The following is a 5260-nucleotide window of genomic DNA, read 5'->3' on the forward strand; positions in this document are numbered from 1 at the left end:
CCCGGGTGTCACAATCCTGGACGTTAAAGCATCTTGCCCAATGCCCCACAGGAAGCCAGCGCTGCTCCGCCGCAGGAGCGCTTGGCCCACAGGAGGGGTGGTTTTTCTTTTGCAGCGAATTTCCTCATTTTTTGTTGCTTTATTTTTCTAAATAGCAAAGAATGCGAGGGAGGTTCTAAGAGGCGTGTTGGGTAAACACAGATATAAGCCTCTTTCTTTAAAACAAACGAGCAGATTATTTACCTGATTAAATAGGTATTTTGAGCAGGTTGCAGGCTGTTTTTGTGAACACACCACGTTTGGCTCCATGGATTTTGGCAGAGGGGGGTTCCTCAGCAGGGCTGGGGAGCAGTCCATGAACTCACCAGCTCTTAAATCCTTTTTATAAGCAGAACTTAATGTGCTTTTCAAAGGCGGCCAGCATCATTACTCCACTGCATGGATGGGGAAACTGAGGCACTAGCGAGGGAAATGACTCGCCAAAAGTGGCCGGACAGGTTAGTCACAGGGCTGGAAGGAGCCCAGGTCTGGTTCTGTGCACCAGGACACGCTGCACCCAGAGAGTGTCCTGAGCCCAGAGCCCCAACACTGCAACGGCAACTCATCGCCCAACCTAGCTCTCAGCAAGCGCTGCATTTGCATGCGTAAAAACATACGGGCAGCACACCCGGCCAGAGGGCAGGGAGAAGGAAGAGGAGAAGGGGGACTCATTTGTGAAAACCACAAGTATTCTGGCTTCTCCCAGAAAAAAATCTAAACAAAGTCTAGTGAAACGGAGCCACCCTGGGGACCCTCCGGGCCAGGAAGCAGGGTGGGGACAGTAGTGTCAGGCAGGAGGCAAGCGTGCCCTGCCCGGGGTGCTGCCCAACCACCAGGCAGCGGGAGCCCAGCCAAGTAGTGCTCCTCAGCCAAGCCCTCGCACGGGGCTCCCCTTCCCACCTGCTGCAGGCACGCTACTGCTTTAAAAGAGATGGGCAAAACATTACCAGCATCACCCCGACTTCGCTTCCTGGTTTCTAACCATGCCATCGGCTCCGACCAGCACTGCACCCAGTGCTGCCCTTCAAATCCGGCCTGTCTGCGTTTCACTCAGCCCCAGCACAGACACCAGCCCAGCCAACATCACCCACAATCCTCGTCAGAGCCTGCCCTGGTCCTTATGCCCAAGTCAGAGCCTGCCCTGGTCCTTATGCCCAAGTCAGACCCTACAGCACCTGGCAGGGAACATCCTGCCCTGGGAAGCGATGGACAGTGCCAGAAACGTTTGTGCTGGTTCATCTCTGGCTTTTAACAGCTCAGTTTGGACCCAACACTTTCTTTCAGGTGTGAGGTTGCTGACGGGTCCCGTAAGTTCACCGCACCTCGCGTCACCCAGATTTCTCTATTTTCACTTCTCCTATGAACACAATATTTAAGCAGTGGGAGCGCTGCTCACCACGGCTGTTCCCTAAGAGAGTGGCCCCCACTGTATCTCAGACTCCTTACGAGGGGGAACACACACTGTAACGCGGATGTGTTACTGCACATACACAGCCACACAGACCCTCCAAACATACCTGTTCTTCTACATGCACCGAGCTGAGCACGTTCACACATCAGTATACAAATGTTCCCCACCCCTCCCATCCCAGCACGCACACGCAACATGCATATGCACTCCAACAGAGAAAATGATACTCTGTGCTCGCTCACATTCAAATACATGCATATCCATATACCATGACACACATGAACCCACACACACACAACTTAAACACACCCGGAGGATCCCCTCCGCAGACTTCCCACTGTCCCTCCCACTCCTCCTTGCAGGAACGACTTGCCAAGGTGTTTTTTCAGGTGAAGTCCACGCCCTGCAGCTGACGCAATGGCAAGGCCTGATTTCCTATCTCCGTGATCTCCAGTCACAGGATCAGGTTTTATTTCCCCATCCTCCTTGCTTTGCCTCTTACCCAAGAAAAGTTTGTTCTTTCCTCTCTCAGAGGCTGTGGAGCCTTCTGCTCCTTTGGGGACCCCTGTGCCCCTCGTTAGGGCAGCATAGCCCCTTCTTCCTCCATCCCTCCAGGGTATGGATCCTCTCTGAGGAAAAGCTGCCTCTGACCATGCCCTGGCACGAAGTGGCTCCTGGACCCCCCAGCCCCCAGGAGCACTAGAGGGAAGGCAGCACCCCTCATCCTGCTCTGAATCGCGCTGCCATGCCACGGCGAGGGCTGCCCCGTCCACCCCAGCTGCAGCTGCCCTTTCACGGCAGGTGAAGAGATCTCTCCTTGTCCCTTCCCACCCTCCCAGGGGCGTCGGGAGCTCTCAGTAATTAATGTTTGCCAGGTGCTCAGAGATCCTCAGATGAAAAGTGCAATGGGAGGGGGAAGGATGATTAATTTATTATTATTATTACAGTTTAATGCTTTCCCCGCAGACAGTGTGCCAGGGCTGAGCAGGGGGTGAGTCACGCTGATACGTGGGACATCCCCCTTTGTGTGTCTCTTCTACCTTTGTTTTTTATGCTTAGCCCATTTTCTTGGCAGTTTCTCCCTCCTTAGCTGGAGCTGACCCCAGGGCCTGGGGCCATGCTCTGGATTCATGTGGGCTCAGGGCGCTGGCTCTCTGATTGCAGGTTGGAGATCTGGCAGCGCTGTGCTCCTCCTCCTGCTCCTGCTTGGGGAGTCTATTAGGCAAATGCTCTTGCCCTATTTCTGTAATTTTGTTTGATTTCTGTTTCGTCAAGGGAGGCGCCCGGAGGCCTTGGGGCCTGGGCGGCAGGAGCAGACAATCTGTGCTTTCTTTCCCTTTCCTTCTCTTTCGCTCCTTCCTTCTCAGTTCAGTTTCAATCACATTATTGGCACATGGCGCCCAGAAAGCATTGCCAAAGCGGCTGTGCCGAGTCTCAGTGTGCCGGGTGGGGCTCTGCCGGGATCGCTTCTGCCATTTAATATTCCTTGGCGTTACTCAAACAGTTTGACACCAGCTCCCCACCATGTGGCTGCTGCTCTTCCAGACACTCCACAGCTTCCAGCATCTGCTTGGAGCCAAATGCTGCTCATCTCTTGACCACTGCCCAGAGGGAATGATTGTACCAGGAGCAGGCCATACGGCGGTGAACGTACACTGCATGTCCTCGTGCTTCACAGGGGCCCAGAAGACTTAGGGGGAAGGAGTGGCAGGGGTTTGAATGCACTGACAATTAGTTACAATTTACTACAGCGATTAAAAGTGCAGCCTGGGGATTTCAGGGTAAGGAGGCAAGGGGATAGTCCTACCCAGGCATTGCGTCCAACAGGGAAGGTACCTGGCACTGAGGAGCAGGCACTCTGCCTGCAAAATCAGCAAATGCCACCCCAAACCAGCCCAGAGCTGCCCACATGAAGCCCCTGAGTTGCAGCTCGGCACGCCAGGCACCAGGATGGCCTCTGGAGGCACCAGGAAACAGCTGCCCAAGGGCAGGTCCCAGGCTGGGCAAGACCCATTCCTGCAGAGCACGGGGCAAACACAAAAGGGTGATTTCTGTCTAGAGGAGCTGTGGGCCAGCTTGTGTTTCTACACACACGCTTAGATGCAAACAAAAGCGTGAGACACACGTTCTGTGCACACACACATTCACACGGAGGTCCCGTGTATGGCTGCTGCAGCACACTGGTGTGATGCCTGCCTGGGCACCCAGGACAGGGCTGGAGCATCACGGATGTTTTAGCAGAGACTGTCCTGCTCTGGATGTATGTGGAAGGCCTGATGCCATGGAGATGGCAAGCGGTTCTGGGTAGAGAGGAGCTGCTACCCTACTTATTCCATAGGGTAATGACTCGCCCCCCCAGCAACTGTGCCCTGAAATGGGCTGGGTCACACCAGCAGACGGGGAAAGGCTTTCAATATGCAGCCCACCAAACAACAGAGATGGGACAGGCAGAGAGACAGGCTGGACTTTACAGGACTCTGATGCTGGGGAGTAGGGATGGCCTCCATAAATTCACTCTGGATTTGACCTGGCGTGGGCAGGAGCGAGAGACAGAAAGGAGTGAAGGCAGAGGGAGCCTGGCACATTATCTTCTCTGCCTGCCCCGTCACAGGCAGAGGCTGTCAGCCCTGCTTCCATGCAGGCTCAGAGGGATGTTGGGACTGTCCCTGACAGAACGGGCAGGACAGACACTCATTTGTTAGAACTGACAGCAGGGAAGCGAGGGGAGATGATGGAGGAGGTAAGAAATGGGCAGCAAGAGCAGAGAAAGGAGACCCTGAACTCCATACAGTGGGGACAGACTGTGACCCCTCCTTGGGTATGTGAGAGCAGCATCCCCGTCACAGCAACAGGGAGGGAAGGCAAAGCGTCCCCTTGTGCGTGAGACGCGGTGACGAGTGCATGCAGAGAGATGCCCATGATGCAGCACGCGTGCATCCACGTGGGCTGGCCCTGCTTGTGCAACGAGGCTGCCTGAGCATCGCCAGTGCTGACACAGGGGATATGCAAGCATGCACGCAAGTGACTCCGAGCAAGCCCGGGTACGCGCCAACGCCGTGTGTGTGCACACGCCGGCACTGTGCCGACAGGGATGTGTGTGCTGTGCACGAGGACACGTGTACAGTGAAGTGGCGCATGGACACCACCGTGAAGAGGCAGCAAAGACCCTGGAGAAAGCATGGATGCGGCCCCTCGAGAGGCCTGGCAGTGGGCCGGAGGGGGTGCGGGGAGCAGCGGCGGGCGGTAAGTGTGAGGCAGACGCAGCGATTGCATTACTGAAGGAGCCCGGGCTGGCAGTGCCGAGCTATCGTCCCTGTAATCCTGTTAGCCAGCAATCTCCATTCCGAAAGAGCTTCATTTCTTTGTGAATATTTGTAAACTAGATATCTAATGGAAAATTATAGGAAAATTATAGTGAAATTCATGACGAAGAAATCCGATTAGCCCTAATTCAATTATGCCATCTTAGCCCACACAGCACATTTCCCATTTTTTTCCCATAAATACCAATGCCAGGGGTCCGGGTAATCAAATAAAATTGAAAATCATCTTCCCATTAAATTCAATTAGCTGCAATTTCTAAAGCCTATCAGAGATTTTAATTACTAAATTATAAAATTCTCCAATGCTAAATTGAAACTAAAAAAATTGCACATCCTTGTATTTCAGAAGAAAAAAACCTAGCAGAAACCTTGAAAAATACCCTTCTCCTCCCATCAGCACCCACGTGAGCATGGGTCTGGGCAGGCTTCACCAGAGAAATGATTGTGGAGGGACATGAACCAGGCCTAGAGAAGAAGGTGGCTGCCT

Source organism: Egretta garzetta, unplaced genomic scaffold, assembly GCF_000687185.1.
Source record: "Egretta garzetta isolate BGI_Z169 unplaced genomic scaffold, ASM68718v1 scaffold69, whole genome shotgun sequence".
NCBI lineage: Eukaryota > Metazoa > Chordata > Aves > Pelecaniformes > Ardeidae > Egretta > Egretta garzetta.